The sequence below is a fragment of the Mustela lutreola genome, chromosome 8 (genome assembly GCF_030435805.1).
Source record: "Mustela lutreola isolate mMusLut2 chromosome 8, mMusLut2.pri, whole genome shotgun sequence".
Lineage (NCBI taxonomy): Eukaryota > Metazoa > Chordata > Mammalia > Carnivora > Mustelidae > Mustela > Mustela lutreola.
This window is the reverse complement of record NC_081297.1, coordinates 150,462,318-150,481,331: the sequence shown is the minus strand read 5'-3', so window position 1 is coordinate 150,481,331 and position 19,014 is coordinate 150,462,318.

Here is a 19,014-nt window from a genome sequence, read left to right as displayed (position 1 = left end):
CCTAGTCAGCAGAGCAGGTGACACTCGGTTGGCACCTGCTGGTGGAGAAGATGGACTCCATGGCCTGTGCTGGGCATTAAGGACATGGGGACACATATGCGTGGCCTCCCGCAAGGACCCAAAAGCCTAGTGGGGGAGGCAGCATGGTGAGCGCTCTTCATGTTACAGATGATAGACGTCACGATCACAGGTACAAAGGAGCAAGGGAGACTTGCTGTGTGCCGGCAGGTCAGAGAAGGCTGCGCAGGAAGCCGGCATCAGTGCGTGTCGAAGGGGATGGAGGCTCACGGCAGGGCAGGAGAAGCCGCACATACTCTGCTTCCTTCCCCGCGGACAGTCAGGGAAGACCGGCCTGTTTGTCTCGGGACCGTGTCCTCAGGGCCTTCACGCAGAGAGGGTATCAGTGCATTTTTATTGTAGGTGGATTGTGATCTGGAGACTCTCACGGGTTGCCTTTCCTGGTCCTCTCATCCAGTGGTGAAGGCAGGGGCTGTGAAGCCAGACCGGCATGACTCTCGAGCACCTGAGTACTCAGGCTGTGTGACCCGAGTCACATACCATAAAATAACGCAAACTTCCAGTCTTCACTTTCCTCAGCCATATGTGAGGAAGTCAGTGGTGCCTCTGTCATATTCAGTGAGATGATGTATATTCAGTACTTCTTGGTGTGTGGATTTAACTATCACCAGCACCACCACTGTCACCACTGTCACCACTGTCACCATCACTACCACCATCACGACCACCATGACCATCACGACCACCATGACCACCATCATCACCGCCTTGATTCTCATCCTTATTATCATCATTAGATTCATTTATACATTTTTCTCTTTCATAAGCAAATTTATGAGCATTTCATAAACTCAGGTGCCATATTATATTGGCTTGTGTCCACTGGATTGTATAGGTAGCAATCACACATTTATTGTTTTCCAAATTGAGTTGAATTTTATTAAATGTGGCCCATTTATAAACTGGAATTTGCAAGGCTGTTGAATTGACTAGGACAACGGATTCAACATTTGGACGTTGGCTCTGAAACTCTCTTCAATTGGGTCTCAATGTTCTGTTGGACTGCGTGGCTTCTAGGGGATTAGTGACGTCTTCAAGACTTGATGGCATAAACCAGCCAGCTGTGAGCTGGGCTACTGTGGGGTTGTCCTGAAGGAGTCAGGGAAGGGGTGAGGTGTGTGGGCAGCTCAGGGGTTCATTGAGACTTGGCAACTGGGTGATGTTTGGGGAGGAGTGAGCAAGGGACATGTGGAAGGGTGGGCTGTCCACACAGCAGATGGAGGGCACTGGCCGTGGAGTCAGACAAGCCAGATGGGAGCCTGGGATACACTTGTCACCTTGGGGCATTCACTGACTTCTCTAAGACTCAGTCTCCTTATCTGGAAAATGGAATAGTAGGAGTCCCTGACTTGTAGGTTCGTTGTGAGCTCTGGAGTGGGGTGTGGGCTGTGGAGCACACCCTGGGACGCGGGCAGGGTGCGTATCTGCCAGGATGATCTGGGCTGTGTTGCGGCAACAAGCAATCCCTGCCTCTTGATGGGTTCGTCCTTCAAAACGGTGTTTCTCACTCCGCATGTTCAGCCAGAGGCCCTCTGGCTCTCTGGGCAGTTACCTCTGTGTCTTGGGCCAGCGCTCCTGCACGCCTTGACCCTAGGCACCCACGCTTCAGTCTGTGCCTCTCGGGTTGCAGGCATGAGGGAGCAGAGCACCGGAGCTGCTGTCATTGGCACACACGTTCTTGGGCCCTAGGGTGACACCTGTCACCTCCGCCCAGGATGCATCGGCCTGGAGGGTCACATGGCCCCACCTGTCTGTGCGGGGTGGGGAGAGGCACAATCCTCCTTGAGCCCCAAGAAGTGGACTGGGCGTGAGGGCCGAGCGGCTTCCCCACACCCCCTGGAGCAGCTCAGGTAGAAGTGCGCGTGTTCTTGTTGTTTTGTTGCAGTGAACTTAGGAGAAGCTGGAAGATGTAATAACTTGGTTTCTGTTAAGGGACACCCGTCAAAGCAGCCTTCTCCAGGCAGCCGTGCCGCCGTGTCCTGCTTCCGAAGCATGACGGAGCGGGGGTGTGGGGGGTCCTGGTGCCGGAGGTCAGGTCGAGGCCCTGTGAGTGGCTCTTGTCTGTGGGGAGTCAGGTCCTCAAAGTCTCTGAGCCACTGTCTGCATTTAGAATTTTGCTGGGTCCCAGCTGATGTAAGATTTTAAAAAATCTTGATGAGAAGTGAAAGATGTCATTTAAAATGTACAAGTGCCTTTTAGCCTGGAGGAGCAGAGATGCCAGACCATTCCCAATGCAGATTGTAACGGATTTCCAGAAAGTCAGCAGGACGGCCCTACGCAGTAATTCAAACTGAGAAGGACACGGTGGGCTTGGTAGTGTAGACCTGCGTCTTCAGCTGTGTGAGTGATTGTGGTTCAGTTAGAACTAGGAAGGCTTCTTGATTTTTTAATTTTTTTTTTTGGAGGGAGGCGTAGGCGAAAAATTATTTCTTGGTCCAACTGAAACATTGCACGGGGATGTGGCAGGTGGTTCGCTCTCCAGGAGCTAGGAGGAGCTTGTAAGAGACAGCGATGACCCAAGGGAGACACGCCCCTGGCGTGGGGAGGGCCTCTGTTGCGCCGGTTCCGAGACTGGGGCCCCTGGGGCTGGGAGGGGGGAGTGCCCGGAGACGGGCCCAGGTGGTGGTGGATGATCCTGAGGACAGGCCGAGTGGGGCCCCAGGAGCTGCAGACCTTTTAGGAGGCTGGGATTTCCCTGGAGCTCGAAGGAGGAAGTTTGGGGGTGTCTCCGTGAGCCAGGAAGGGGCAGTTCACTCACTGTGTCTTCTGTGCCTTGATTTCCCCTCCATCTACCCCCGGGACCTCATCGAGCGTTCAGCGAGAACTGGGCTCTGTTCTCTGGCGCTCGGGGCCGCATCATTCTAAGGCAGAAGCATCTTCCAGTCTCCCAGATGGGAAGCCTGCAGGCTTCTGGAACGCCGTGCTGTTTGGTTAGGGGTCCAGCGCGGCGGACGGGCAGAGGGCGTCTCGCTGGGGACGGGCTGCGCCGCGCCTCTCTCCCCGAGGTGCGCTCTCCTCCCCACCCTGCGCGTGTCCGACGTGTGGAAACACGTCACCCGCTAACCTGGCGGCCTCGTCTGAGTGACAGTGATGCTGGGGTCTGCACAGCGGTGGTTTGTCAGACTCCGTGGGTGGAGGAAGCAGTTGGGACGAGAACACAAGGCGATCTATTGTGAACTAACAGCGACGAATCCAGGCAGATGGGGAAAGTGAAAAGCGAATCAAAGTGCAGATCAAAGAAGTGGAAAATGCAGACCAGGACATGAGGCTCTTGCCGGCGTCCTGGTGGTCGCCGTCTGCAGCTCCCCCGTCGCCTTTTGCACAATTTCGGCGATGCTTTCTCCGTCAGCGAGACCCTGCCAGAGCCTTGCACCTCTTGCGGGAATCTGCTCTCAGCAGAGAGGTGGGCTGATTCACTCTGATGCCCCCGTGTCCCCTGTAATGCCGTGTCTTTGGGGGACAAGTGCGTCCCGAGCCACGCAGACTGGTGGTGGGGAAGGTGCGTCTGCCTTCAGCACAGTGCTGGGGACGCGGTTAAAAGGGTCCCTCCCTTCGCGACTTAGCGTAATAGAAACGGAGACAAGTGGGTGTGAGTTCTCACCGTGTGACTGGCGCCGGAGGGTGACCTGGCCTGAGTTACCACAGGCGTCACCAGGATTTACGGATTCCAGTCACAGTGCCCGTGAGAAAACAATCCCCGTGCGTCCCGGGCAGTGGCAGCTCCCTGGCAGGCCACATGGGAACTGGAATCAGTCTCGCTGGTTCTGTGTGCCATCCGGCAGCCATGGGAGAGCCCAGAGGGGGGAGCTGCTCGTACAGCCGGGCACAGCGGCAGGGAGCGGAGCCTGTACTGGTTGTCACGGCGGAGGTGGTGCTGACAGCCCAGGAGGCTGTGCACGGATGCATGGAATGGTCCCCAGCAAAGGAGCCACATGGCTCAGATGTCCACAGCTCGGGGCCCACAGACCTTCTCCTAGGATGACCGTGTGTGCACACTGACGCCCTGAAGGTATGATACGGGTTCGGATGTGCAAAGGCTGGCCCTTCCTCACCTCACCTCCCCCAGCCCCAACTCTGGCTGAGCCCGCGGGCTCCCTCAGCCCCTGCCCATGCGGCTGGCACCCCGGGGCGCCTCTGCACACCGTTCCTTCTGGAGGTCTGGGGGGGTCTGGCCTGCCTCCCACCATGGCCCCTCCTGCTCAGGGGTCACAGGGAAGGGGTGTCCAAACCAGAGTTTGGAGCCAGTCTGCACGGCCAGCCCCAGCGAGCCCTGCCAGTGGCCCCCAACATAGCTGGCCAGCTGGCAGGGAGGCCTGAGGGGGCCGGGGCAGTTACTGCCCTGCTCTGGGGTTCAGAACCAGGGCTCTCTTCATGCCCACACGTAAACAAGGGTGCGATGAGCGAGTTGTTGGATTTCATACCGTGGGGGCTCTTCAGGTTCAGGGAAAGGAGAGCCGGGAGTGTGGGAAGTCTCCTGCCCCAGGCTGTCCTGCGCGGGGGTCTGCCTGGAGGAGGACGGGCAGGGCAGAACGGGAGACATTCAGAGAGGCATGGGGGGAGCCTGTGAGAGGGCAGGGACTGGGCAGGCCGCCTGTACATCAGCACATGTACGTGGATTGGTCACGTGCAGGCCCCCAGCAGAGGTCACAGGTCATATGGGACTCCAAACCTCTGTTACACTGTGTAGGCTTCTAGATGCTTCTCACCAGCTCACTCACTGGACTGTTGTCTGAGAGGACTTCTCAGACAACCTCCCGCTAGGGCTGCGGCTGTCATGGCTTCCCTGTGGAAGAAACCATCCCCTGAGAGAAACCATTTCTCTCCATAGTTTTTTGTTTGTTTGTTTGTTTTTGTTTTTTAAGGGATTTATTTAGTTATTTTTAGAGAGAGCGAGAGAACAAAAGAGCGTAAGAGGCAGAGGGAGAGGATCTCAGACTCTACGCTTTGCGGAGCCTGACACAGGCTCCATCCCATGACCCCAAGAGCACAACCTGAGCTGAAACCAGGAGTCGAGGCTCAGCCAGCAGAGCCACCCAGGCTCCCCTCTACGCTTTTGAAGTCACCTTAATATTTGTACTCACTCTCAACGTTACTACACATCCTCGATTGATTGCTGCTTTGTTCTTCTTTGAAAATCAGAACTATTTTTTTTTGTTGCTTTTAATGCTATTTGCCCAAGATATGCCTTATAGTTAGTTCTCTTCTCTCTCTCTCTAGCCATATTAAATGTACGCAGTCTATGCACATATTTACACACACGTTGTCCTCACTGTGCTTTCCTTAGGCTTGTGAACACCATGTAGGTTGAATTGTTCTAACATGATTTGCTTGAGATCCTCCACCTTTTAAAAAGTATATCTAACTCGCTTATATTTATTGGATTACTCATATAGCTGGACTGACAGCTCCCAACTTATTTGTGCATTGTGTATACCAATGCTTCTCTTTGCTTCTTTTTCCTCCCTGTTTTCTTGATGTTACTCTGACTGACTTGACTTTCTTGAGAGGCGGTCTGGTTTTGTGGTTAAGGACAGACCCGGTTTGCATTCTAGCCCTACTACCCACCAGCCCAGTGTTCTGGGGGAAGCAGCCTCATCTCTGGGTGACTCCAATTCTCTCTCTGTACAATGGGATAATATAGCACTTGACCCTAGTGTCTAGGTGGAGAGTAAGTAATGTCTGTGAGTGTCTGCAGAGGACTATACAATAGCCCTTGTATTCAGTTTTTTCTGTCAATTTGGTGCATTTTATGTGTGTGTGCATATATATATAAGAATAAAAACCTCTTATACTCTTGGATTTTTAGCATATTTTTTATAATATGGTCTAGAATTACTCCATGTACATATCTTCCTCCCGAATGTGACGAGGATGTCCACCTGCCTACCCTCCTTCCAGTCCCCCCTGCACAGCCCCAGGCTTTTGTCTGCAATTATTCGTCCAGTGTTGGGATCTCTGTCATTTACAAATATGTCTGGGATGTATTTAACTGCACAGACGGTCCAGGGAGAGTTGTGGATGATTCCTATCCGTTATCTCTTAGAATATTGCCCCTCTGTGTCATCTCTGTCCTGCTCGTCTGTGCTTGTGGCCACAAGCTGGACACATGGGGCATTTAGACAGAGTGGTCAGAAGGTGTCCTTTCTGCCAGGGATCCCTCCACCTGTCCTGGGCTCCAGTCACCAGTGAGGCAGCAGGGTGGCCTGATGTCTGCTCATTCACATCCTGAATAAGAAGGTGGTGGGTGCTGTTGCCAGGCTGGGTGTCCTGGGAGAGCAGCAGTGGCCATGGGAGCGTGTGTGCGTCTCATCTACTGAGCTCCTGAAACCCCAGACGGGCTCCCCCTGATGCCCCAAGTAAGGACGAGTGGGTGCAGGGCAGGAGGGACCCCGTGTAATGGAATGGACGCCTGGCTCTGATCCTAAAGTTACCTCTGGGTTCTTAAGCCATCTTTGCAAAAAGGAAAAAAAAAATAAGTTTCAGGAATGGGTTTTTAACTTTAATTTTTTTAAGAAAATAATTTTGTCTCAGGTTTATTATTTTCCTTGACACTTATTTTTCAGCTGGAAACCCAGCTCCCAGCTAAGATAAATTTCAACTAAACACTGGAGTAGAATCCAATTTAGATGTTCCACGAACTCAGTAAACCTAATTAACTCGGTTCTGCCGTTTGAGTCCGCTTGCTGGGATGTGATGTTTCTGTTTGGTAAGCAGATAGGAGATAAATGGGTCACTGTATTTATGACTCTTCATTATTCCTGTAATATGCACACTGGAGAGGGCTCGTCCCGATCACAATTAAATGCTTTTATACCATTTTCGCAGTAATTGAGCGAACCCGGCAATTTGTACTTTGATTCTCTTAGTTAAGTAATTGGCGATCACAAGCCATCATTGGTTAATAACACATTCAATCACACGGTCTGCTGTGTATTTAAAAATAGCTCAAGGGTGCGCGGTGATTACGCGCCGACGGGAGAGCACGCGCTCACTCGCTGTGGCTCCTGGAAGCCGTGGCGCCAAGCCCGGTGAGGAGCCCGGCGTCTCCGTGGCAGCCGTGCGTGGTCTCTGGGGACGACGCGGCTCCAGGCGTCTTGGCCGTTTGAACCACTCCTGATATGGGTCTGACACACAGGACGCAGGCAGGAGGCCTGGTGAGTCGGTGACCAGCCTGAGTCCCAACGGCAATGCCCAGCTCAGAGCTCATGAGGAGCCCAGCCACCCGTGGACTCTGCCCACTCGGGGTCCTGAGCCCTTTCCCTGAGCCGCCGGTCACAAAGCCGGGGTCGTGCCCGGCTGTGGGTCTTGTTCCTGGACGTGATCCTCATGCTGGAGTGGGCCAGAGCGGGGCTCGCGGCTGTCAGACAGCCTACAGCACCCGGGAACGGACTCTAGTCCTGCGGGCGTTGGGCACATAAGCAGCCGCGTCTGTCGTTGTCCGCTGCCCGCATCTCAAAGCTGCTGGTGTGCCGGGATCTGATTGCTGTGCCCTTGCCTCCTCCGATGAGACTTGAGGTTTGGACAGGACGAGGAAGGGCTCTCGGCTTGGGATCCAGAGGGAGAAGGTCTGGGGCAGAGCTGGCTTGGGGTAGGGCTGTGGGGTGGGGCCTGGTGACCTCAAGGCTCCTGTAGCTCTGGGCTGGGCCTGGGTCTCGATCTTTGGTTCCTCTTGTTTTCAGCCCCTTCTCTGCTCCCCATCAGGGTTCCACTGCGGTGGTGGCAGTGGCAGCGGTGACGGTGGCTGTGCCCTGTGCAGGTGGATAGCTGCCCATTTCCATGCTAATGAGGTCTTAATGAGCTTCTGCAACAGATTCTGCAAGTCTGGGTGATGGGGGTATCGAGAGCCTTGCTCATCTGTCAGGGAGGGATGGGGAAGGGGAGAGAAGCTGAGGGGGGCCCGAGAAGCAGCTGCCAGGGCAGCAGGAGGAGAGCTGGGGCTCAGCCCGGAGGGCACTGCTGAGGGCAGGCAAGGCCGGCACCGAGCTCCCCCAGAGAAGGGCACCTCCCCTTCTCATGGGGCACCTTGCACACACTGCGGCCCCCAGGACACCAGGCCTGGCCTTGGACATTTAGGAGTGCTTCCCGATAGTCCTAAAGGTCAGGTCCGGCTGATGTAGGCAGGAGCCTCGGATGGCAGGAGAATGAGGCTCCTACCCCTGAGATGGCCACAGGGTCTGCCCGGCCACTGAGTCCAAGTTACCCTGTGTGCATGACAAGCCTCCCCAGCACTTACTGCGATTCCTCGTGATCTGGGTCAGCCTGGCTGGGCTGGGTGGCCGAGTGTGGTCCTTTTCACTGCCCCTGATGTCCTGCAGCCTGGAGACAGGGCTCAGCCCTCTACTGAGGGGGTCCCGGCAGGTGAGCTCGGGCTCTTTTGCATGCTGGCTGCTTGGCTTCCGGAACATTCTGCATTCGCCCGAGATGCAAGCTCTCTCCTAGTGTCCGCCCGAGCCCAAGGAGCCAAAGAGTGTCCGGACAGGCCAGAGGTGGGTCTGCTTCTTGCTGGGAGCGACTGCAGGTGGCCTGGTGCCTGGAGGCCTGGTGGGGAGGAGGAAGAGCCCAGCCCCACTCTGTGGGGTCTGAGAGCCCCTCACACCACCACCTGGAGGCCCTGGGCGGATGGCAGCTTCTACAGCTTCCCCGGCAGTAGACAGATATGAAAGCTTCTCGTGCAGCTCAGACGAGGGAGAACGCGGGATGCTCGTCATCTTGCCCGGAGCTCAGGGAACCCAGGGAACCATGCTTGTCTTCACGGGCATTGGTCTGAAAAGCTCACAATTATGGTGAATTATCAAGAAGGGATTTGGCGAACTGGGTTAAGCATTCAGCGTCATTGATTTTTGCAGAGTCGATGTACATTTTTGGTAATAATTTAACTGCAATAGAAAGCCACAAAGAGGGGCGCCTGGGTGACTCAGTTGGTTGGGCGAATGCCTTCGGCTCAGGTGGTGATCCTGGAGTCCCGAGATCGAGATCGAGCCCCGCATCGGGCTCCCTGCTCAGCGGGGAGTCTGCTTTTCCCTCTGACTTACCCCTCTCATGCTCTCTCTCTCATTCTCTCCCTCTCAAATAAATAAATAAAATCTTAAAAAGAAAGAAAGGAAGAAAGAAAGAGTGAGCCACACAGAACAGGAAGCCGAGCAGCTGGACTCACGGTGAGTGGGGAGATGTTCTTCCTGGCAGCTCGGTGGGCTGCAGCTGGGCTTGCCGGCAGGCGGTTCAGCTGGACGCAGCATCTGCACTGGTGGGGGAACTCTGTGCAAATGTCTTCAGGGAAACCTCCCTCCTGGGGCTCCTGTGGTCGGGGCCCGCTGCCTGTCCCAGGGGCTCGGGGCGGGCCCTTCAGGAACGTAGCTTCTGGAACATGGGTCTCTTCCCGGCTGGGGTGCCCCCCTCTCACAAGGAAGCCCCTGGAAAGAGACGGGACACCATCGGTCCCCGGGGGAGATGGAGGGTTTTCTTCTGTCCTCAGTCCTACAGGAGGAGAGAGCCCCTGACCTGCTGGACCTGGGCCAGTCCTGGGACCCTCCCCGGCTCCTTCCCTGTAGGGGCCGACGGAGATGCACCAAGGGCTCTCAGCTTTCAGACCCACCAGCTGGAAGCAGAAAGCCGAGTCCCAGCCAAGCATCCCGAGGACGGAGTGTCTCAGGGGCAGGATGGGTTTTCAGGATGTGGGTGAGCAGACCTCCCCTCCTCTGACGCATCTCTGGGTCACAGTATTCATGTCGGGGTCTGCTTTGGGGGATGTAGCCCGGACCCTCAGCTGGAGCTTCTTCCAGGCCGTCCACCAGGTCAGGGAAGCGCTGGACAAAAGTCGTTAAAAGAAGGAGCAAAGGCTGTGAGTAAGAGAGGGGCAGAGATGCTTACAGGTCGAGTTATAATTTTAAAAGTCCCATAGAATTGATTTAATAAATAACAATATGATCTTTAATAATAGGATCAATTAGACGAACCTGTGTTTATTTAAAAAAATCACACAAAAAATTAATTGGGGAAATACTGGAAACTCTTTCCTAATGTATTTAAAATCATGGATTTCCAGGAAAATAGAAAAAGCCTCCCCCTAAGGTCTCCAGGCCCCTTGCTTTGTACAGGACGGGTTCCAACCTTCATGCCACTGAGGTTTTCTTGTTGCCCAGTTTTTACAGACAAGGAAAGGTAAAATAATCTGCCTTTAGTTTTCTAGAAGTGGTGTGGCTGTGCGGGGCCTGGAAGTGGGTGGCACACGCCGTGAAACTCAGACCTGGACGACGGCTGTCCCGTCCACCACCAGCCATCGGGGCATCCCTAGAAGGCCTTTATTTCCACCCGGCTCTCCGGAGATTTGCCTGAGATCTGCCTGTGTCAGTGAGCTCAGTGTTGGTGGGACTTGGCCACTCACGGGCCTGACGGGAGCACGTTGGGGTGGAGAGGGACGCCAGGAGAGGCAAGGGGACAGCGGGGCAGACGGGTACAGCCCACGACACTGTTTTCTTGGAGAACCGCTCCTCTGCCCACAGAGGGACATCAGCCTCAGACCATGCCTTGTTGGGCGATCAAACTGCATGCCCGTCTCTCCCTCGAGGACGTTCTGCAGGTGGTGGGTGATTCCATCCCAGGACTTGGGCCCAGCATCGCCTTCTTCGTAGACCTTCCTTGTCACACCTAAGTAAAGTGCCATTATTCACTTGTGTAACCGCTTCCTCTGCCTGAGATAAAACAGAAAGCCTCAATCTCATATCCCTACATGTCTCAATCTTGCCTGGGTGTGGGGCTGTCATCTCTCATGAGCGACGAACGCTGTGACTTTGTGTCATTGTTTAATGAAGTTGTAAATGTCAAGACTGATTTCGTGTCTGGAGTGAAGGTTCTTTCTGCTTTATCAGACATCCCATTAAGAATTTATAGGTCATTTAATTTTCCGTGTGTGGACTAGAAATAAAGCATTTCTTTTGCTTGCTTTTACAAACAAAACTATAAAACGTATTTTCTCCATATGTTCTTTGGTGTGTGGGGAGACATCGTGAGACCAAGGTCAGCTTGCACTGGTGGACGGTGCATCAGTCCGCTGTTGCCGTGAGGTTGCTGCATAACAGGCAAGCCCAGTGCCTCTGTGGAGCGCGGTAAGCGTCATGTCAGCTTGTGACCACTGACCTCTGCTGGGGAGACTCTGTCCTAAGCTCAGCCTGGCCACCAGCCTCGGGGAGGCCAAGGGCCGGGGCATGTGCCGGCCTTGGCGGGGTGACTGGTGTGCCGAGCATCACCTCCTCCAGCTGAGGCCAGCCCAGGCACGTCTGCAAGATGCTGAGGGGTCGGCGATGCTGGCATCTAGGACTCGCGAATGTGCATGGAGCTCAGAAGGACGTACTGACCCCCGGTGAAACGCAGGAGTGCAGCAGGGCTCCCAGAGTTGAGAGAGAAAAAGCCAGATGATAGCTAGAAACTTGACAAAACATCAAAAAGGAGTAGGAAAAGAGTAGAGTTGAAAGTGAATAAAATAAGTAACAAGGAAGAAATAAAATTAAGCATATTAATGACATCTTAATGTGAATAGAATAAATTCTCCTCTAAGTGACAGAGAATGACAGATTGATTTAGAAAACACAATTCAGCTCTGTGATTTATAAGAAACACTTAGAATAAGTGGTGTAGAGGTTGAATATAAATGAGTGACAATTTTAACTTCATACAAAGAAGAATTTAAACTTAAAGGCATTCAAGGGGAAAGTAGGTCATTATATAATGATAAATTGCCTAATTTATGAGATATTGAATTGAATAGGCATAAATTGCTAAGCAACAAACAGTATAACAACTAAATATGTAGAGAAAAATAGAAAAGCCTGAATAACAAGAAAAAAAAAGCATTATGGGATATTTGAATGCATCTTTTTGGAATTAAACTTCTCTAGTAGAAAATATAAAAGAATTTAGAGGACATGAATAATAAACCACATAACGTGATTCATGTTCTTCAAATAGAAAGATCACTTTTGTAATATTGATTGGATATATAAAAAATGGATTGCACTTGATCACCAAGAAAACCTGAAAACGTTTAGCAAGCAGGGGTATTACAGGTTATTTAACTCGACATACAAACATGGTTAGGGATCAAGAAATCTACAATCATAATAAAATATGCCAACAACCTCCAAAAGGAAAAAAAAATACATTTAAGAAAATCTATAAATGATTCTTAATCAAAACTGTGGCAAACAGGATTCAACGAGGACCCAGGTATATGGGGTCTGTGCAACTCCCTCCCCTTGGGCGTGGGTAGAACGTATGAATCCAATGAGACCTCATTCCCATGATTACGTTCTTGGGCAAATGGGAGACTATCTTGGTGGGCCTGATCTAATCAGGTGAGTCCTTTAAAGCAGAGTTTCCTTGGGCTGGAAGCAGAGAAGGAATAGGAGGGACCTGCGGCTGCTGGCCACGGAGAAGCAGCACCCACACTGTGACCGCCTGGGGGCCTACGTGGAAGGAGTAGGGTTTTCTCTAGTAGCTGAGCGCCATCCTTGCCCACGAGCCAGCAAGAACATGGGGGCCTTCATCCCACAGCCAGAAAAGAGTGAGTCCTGCCGGCAGTCTGAGGAGTTTGGAAGCACATCCTTCCCCAGTCGAGCCCCGGATGAGGACGCAGCCAGTGAATGGTTTCAGCCGACGAGACAAGAGCAGGGGGCTCAGTGTATTGGGCAGCTCGGGCTGCGATGACACACACCACAGTCTGGCGGCTTTAACGGCCGACACTTATTTTCTCTAAATTCCTGAGCCTGGAAGTCCACGATCTGGTGCTGCCCGGGGGCTGTCAGGTGAGGTGTCTCTTTGTGGCTGCCAGACAGCCTTGCTTTCCTCTAAGGGAGAGAGAGGGGGTCGGAGTCTGGTGTCTTTTCTATAAGGACGCCAGTGCGCCTGCTCCAGGGCCCACTCTTACAACCCCATTTAACTTTAATGACCTCTGTAAAGGCCCTTACTTTGAGTTTAGAACTTTAACAGGAGTGTGGGTTGGAGGACACAATTCCATCCATACACAAGCTGAGCCCAGGCCAGCCATCTCTGACCATAAAACTTTAACCTAACAGAATCCATGTTACAGGAAGCTACCAGATTTATGGCAATTTGTCACGCTGCAACAGAAAACTAATGCAAAAACCCTAGGCCAAGATACGTCTAGAACGAAGTGAGAGAATAAACAAAGACTGTAAGAACACCGAGTCACTTCCTTTAGCACAGGGCCCCGTCACTCTCGGTATGGTCCGGAGGCTCCAGCTAAGGTAATGAAACAAACACTCCGTAGTTAGCATAAATATTGGTGAAGCAAAGAAATGACATCTTTTTACCTAATGATCGAATTGTACAGCTAAGAAACCCATAAAGATTCTTTTACAAAATAAAAATTAAAAAAAAAGCCTGACTCGAGTTAATTTAAAATTTTTGTAGAGGTTGCTGGATATAAGATAAATTTTCAGCGTCAGTGGATATTCTTTGCATTAGCAAGAAGCAGTAGGAAATAAAACCAGGACAGCGTCTAGTTAAAATAAGAGCGGGTCTGGTATTAAAAACGTCTTTGGGGACAATGGGAAACTGTCTCTGTCCGTTGGGGCTGCTGTAAGGGGACGTCCTCGATTGGGAGGCTCAGATAACAGAAATTCATTTTCTCCTGGATCTGGAGGCTGGAAGTCCCAGACAGAGGCGGGCAGGCTCAGGCTCTGCTGAGGCTCGCAGAGTTCTCTGGTTCAACTGGTTCAGAGTTCAGAGTTCAGAGTTCCTCTGGTTCAACTCGCAAGGACTTCCCTGGGGTGACCAGCAAGAGGGAGACCCTGTGGTTGGTTCCTGCTGTTTTTTGCAAGGACCCTCGTCCCCCCCACAAGGACCCTGGCCTGAGTCCTCACCGGCACGGCCACCTCCCGAGCTGCTGTGCCTGCAAACACGTCCCGCTGGGCACTAGCGCCTGAACCTATGGGTTTGCAGGGAAGCCCTCGGCCACGGCAGGTGGGACTCCTTGTTCTTGGCCAGAAAATCCTAACGAGAACAGCCAAGTCGATTCTCCCCAAAACTAATACATGAATTCCGGGCAGGATGAAAGCCCCAGCTGACTCCTGGTGAAGGTCAGACAGAATGACCTTGAAGCCCACAGGGTGAGATTAAGGCCTCAGAACAGCCAAGGAAATTAGAGGGAAAACCAGCGGAGAGATGTTACATCTTGGGGCCCTCAGTCACGCAGATGCTGTGGTAGGAACCGGTGGTAAGCGTGCCGGAGTGGGTCCTGGTTCACGGGGCGGGGTGGGGGGGACATGTGAGGAGGGGCCGTGACTCTGGCACACGCACGTGTGAGGCGGGACTATGTCCCGGGCGCACACCAGCTCGGATCCGTGCCGCGTGAGCACGGGGGCAGGCGCCTGCGTGTCCCTTTGGTAACAAAGGGCTGCGAGAGCCATTCGAGCCGAGCTGGGGACCGTGATGCGGCTGCTGCACCTCACGCTGCGGACTCTTCTAGAAAAGGCCCGAAGTGCGGCCTCAGACGGCCCGCGGGAGGGCTGCGCGCCTCTCAGTCGCGGGGGACGTGCCACTGAACCGTGTACCACGGTGCTTTTGTGATTTCCCAGCTCGACAGAGGGGAGACATTTATGGAAGCGTCTGTGGACTGTACGCGTTTAACGACCTATTAACGGCAAGTGTATTAGCGTTTAAACTCGCTCCTCACCCGTCTCCCCAGATGTGCGGACCGGAGGAGGCGGCGGGTGCAGGCGGGGTGGGGGGCGCGGGCTTGCGGGGAGAGGCAGCCCGTGCCCTTGGCTGGGCACAATGCGGCGTGGAGCGGGGGAGGGGAGCTGTGTGTCTCCAGGTGCGTCACCTGCGGGGTCCGCGCTGCTTTCTCAGGGGCTCGCTGGCGTGTCCGTGCATCGATGCCGTGTGCCTGGTCCACACGCCGCCTTGGTCCTGGCCGGCCACGGAGCTCTCCCGGTGCCTGCACACGCCGTGCCTGCCGCGTGCTGGGAGGAGTGACCAGGCTTTGTCCCCTTGCCCTGGCATCCGTCCCCTGCCCTCCTCAGGCTCCTGGTTTCTCAGGCCCATTTCAGGAAATGCCGTCTGTCCTCACCATATCTGTCTGTCCTTCCCTAGGAGGCTGAGGACAGCTTGGTGGCTGCCTGGCCCCCAGACCCTTCTTCACTCCACGTGGCTCCGTCTCCCCTGGCCTCTCTGGGCTCCCACACCTCCTGTGGGCGTCTCTCCTGACCCCCACCTCACCTTCCCTGCACCGGGCTCCGAGCTCTCTGCAGCGCCCGGCTCCCACTGCCGGGCGTCTGTCCTGGGGAGGCCAGCGAGGCCCACCCGCCACCCTCCTCTGCAGACGGTCTCCCGTCTCCTGCTCCATCCGTCCCTCCTCTGGCCTCTTGCTGCAGACCCCGGCTGTGTCCCCAGCAATGCCCAGAGCATCTGTGACCTGGCAGTATCCGCTTCCCCTCCTGGATGACTCTCCCGTGCTTTGCGAGCAGAGTCCTGGACGGGCTGGGGAGGCTCAGGCGCGGCTGGAGGGTGCGGAGAGCCAGAACCAGACACGACGCAGCCGGTGCAGCTCCCTGCTGAGAGTGAGCCGCCGTCCTCCACCGGGGCGTACCAGGGGCTCGGGACAGCTAGCCTGGATGCACGTCCTGGAAGGGGACTGCCTAGGGCGGGGGGGGGGGATTGACCGCACCTGCCGTGACCCTCCCTTCGTGGCAGGCCCGTTAGCACAGGCTGCGTTCACCCTCCGTGCGCGGGAAGGCTGAGGACCCGAGAACAGACAACCCGGCCCACGGGGGCAGCGGGACGTCCGTCCTCACACCTCAGTGTGCTTCGGAGCCACGGGTCACCTCGGGGCGTGGGCCTAGCTCAGGACCCCGTCTGGGAGCCGTCCAGGGGGCTGCGGACTAAGGAATGTTTCGGAGGTTCTGGGGCTGGGGTCCTTGGGCCAGGACCGGCAAACGGAGGAAGGAGGGAACTAGAGCGCGATGCGGGTTTGCAGGCACGTGGGACTCGACGCAAGCCGTCCTGCTGGGTGGGGTGTGTGTCGGCCCCAGCAACCCAGGGAGAGGGCTTTTTCTCTGGGCAGAGACGGTCCCAGCTCTCACCGGGGTCCCTGGATCTCCCCGGGGCCTGAGTGACATGGACGAGGGCCCCCGGCTCGTGTGTGCCAGGCAAGACTCGGGCGATCAGGCCCTGCCAGACTCGGCCCGGAGTTCCCGCAGCTCAGCCTCCCTCCCCAGCAGGCGCAGGACCCCCTGGAGAGGACTGCGTCCGGCCCGGCTCCTGTCATCGCTCAGGGTCCCCGTCGTCCGTCCCTGGGTCCGGCTCTCTCTGCCTGCCCGGACCCGGCATCTTCCGCGGTATGAGATACGCTTGTTGGGGCTCTGTGCTCCCCCGGGGCGGGCGCCGGCCCACAGGGTGGGGGAGGCCGCACACAGGCAGACGGGGCGGTGACTGTCCATGGACACGGCTCGGCCACACAAGCTCCCTTGGAGCTCCGTGGACCGGGGACACCCGGAGCACCCCCCGCCCCCCGGGAGGAGTCAGCCCGTGTTCCTGTGGGAGGCGGGCGGGGTCCTGGTGCTGGGGTCGGGCTGGCCGGGAGTCACCAGTGGGTCTCGGGCTTCCAGAGCAAGGCCTGGCTGATTAGTAAGATTCGAATCTGGTTTTCCTTCTGATCATCTATTTTTTTCCTGCACAAATCCTCTGAATGACATGTAGATAAATTCTTGAAATTATTAGTGTTCCCCTTGAGACGAGATTTCTTCGTCTTACCTATTGAACTAATTTATTAGTTACAATTACAACTCAGAATGGCACCGACTGCGGCATCATCAAAAACTACGCTTCAATTATTCATCGAGACTTTAATTAAGAAGGCCCACTAAATTAATCAAAGCCTCGGAACGAGAGTGATGGAAAGGACACGGAGAGTCCCGACCGGCTTCCCTCCGTGGCAGATGCTAAGCTCCCATCCACAGGCTGCCGTGTGGGCTCCTCCTCGGGCACAGCGTGGACAGCTCAGCGGCGCTGCCGGCCGTGGACTCACTCGCCTGGGGCATGTGACCCGTGGCGTCCCCCACCTGCCCAAGGAGGACAGAGGCCTGAGCCGCCCGCAGCCGGGCGGCAGGAACCTGCGGGATGGAGTGGGACCCAGTTCAGCCTGGCGCCCGGAGGGGGCTTTGCTGACATGCGCTGAACTAGGCCACTGTCGCCGTTGCTCTGCCCTGGGAAAAGGCAGTTTCCAGAAAGCTCCATGCCCGGAAATCACCTGCAGAGCCCGGGTGTCGGGGTGGCAGGGTGCTGCCGACATTGGGGTCCACGGGTCCTGCCCTCTCAGGACCGGGCCCGGGGTTCCCTGCTTGTGCGACTCCCCACCGGGCCACCTCCTGTCCCTCAAATGCTTGGCCTCCAAGCTGGTGAGAAAATGCAGGTTCAAGCTGGAGGGAGAGGCGGGAGCCGGAAGGAGGTTTCTGAGCAGGGGGAGGCCCGTGATGACCCGCCGCAGGGAAGGTGCGGGCCCCCTCCGCCGCCGGGGCTAGTCGTCTGACATCCCCGATCGAGCCGGGTCGTTGACCCCGTGGGCCCTGAGCTCCCGCGGGAGGCGCGTGTGGTTTACTGTTCCCGCCGCAGCCTGTGCGGTGCTCGTTGCTCCCTTGTTTCCAGCCCCGTGTGCCCCGCCGAGCGAGCCGGACAGACGGTGGGGTGTGGGCATAAAGCCCCGGCCCCGAGCGGCCCTCATGGTGTGGCTGGGGGTGCACGGGGCCTGTGGGGGATGGAGTAGGAGGGCGTCAGCAGAACTGGCGCACGAGAGGGGCCGAGGCAGGGACGGAGTGAGCCCACGCGGGGGAGGCCCCCACGGGCCAGGACGCGTGGGCGGGGCTGAGAGCGGTCGGCGTTCACCAGGGGGCGGCACAGGGGAGGTCCTGGGGGCAGATGTGCAGGATGGCCGGCAAGGCCCAGCGTGTCCGGGGGACTCGCCCACGTGACAGGGGCTGTTTTCCGAGGTGGCACCCCCCCAGAGGGCACAGTTGTCCACTCGTGTCCACTCATCACCCCCACACGTCTGCGGCTGTCAGAGCATCGGGCTCTTTCCCTCCGCGGTATCTCATGGTAGAGATTCACGGCACGGGTTGTGAGGAGCCCAGCGCAGTCGTGACTGCTGGACACAGGACGTGGAGATGCTGGACGTCCTCGGACCCATGCGGTGCGCGGCGGCCACCCGAAGCGAAGACCGAGGGCAGGTGCGCCAGGCAGCAGCTTGGGAACCTTCCCGCAGAAGTGGGTGCGCACACATTCCTGCTGCCGACGAGGGCTCTGGCCGGGGGTGCTGGGTCCTAGAGCTGGAGAGAGGGTGGCCCCCACGACGGTCCTGGGCAGCACCGCTGGGCCAGCTCATGGGCTGACTGGGGCTGTGGGTCCGGGTGAAGCAGGTGCAGTGGGGCTGTGGTGTTCGGAGCGAGTCGAAGGGCCCTGGGGAGTGGAGAGTGAGGCCTCTCCCCGCTGGAACCCACTGGGCACCCGTCCCGCGTCTTGGTTCCCGGGAAGCACAGGAGGGGAGACAGGGCCCCCGGGGCTACGAGGCGGGTTGGGGAGCTCCTGGGAGCACAGCTCACACTTCCGGCATGATTTACGGGATGTTCTGGGCGTGCGACAGGTGCAGTGATGAATGGGATGTGTGTGTGCGTTCAGTCCTAATGGAGAGGCGTCCCGTCCTTCCCAGAGAAAATGAGCACATTCGCCTGTCCGCCCCCCGACCCGCCCCACTGCTAATGACCCTCCCCCAAGGTCAGGCCGGGCAGAGGGGCGTGGCCCGCTTCCAGCGACCTCTTCCGATCCCCCACCGGATCCAGGGTAGGCAGGATGCAAGTCATGGTTTCTAGGAGTTTCACGCCACTGGAGGGGACATGGGACCCCGAGGGTGCCAGGAGGGCAGGAGGCTCC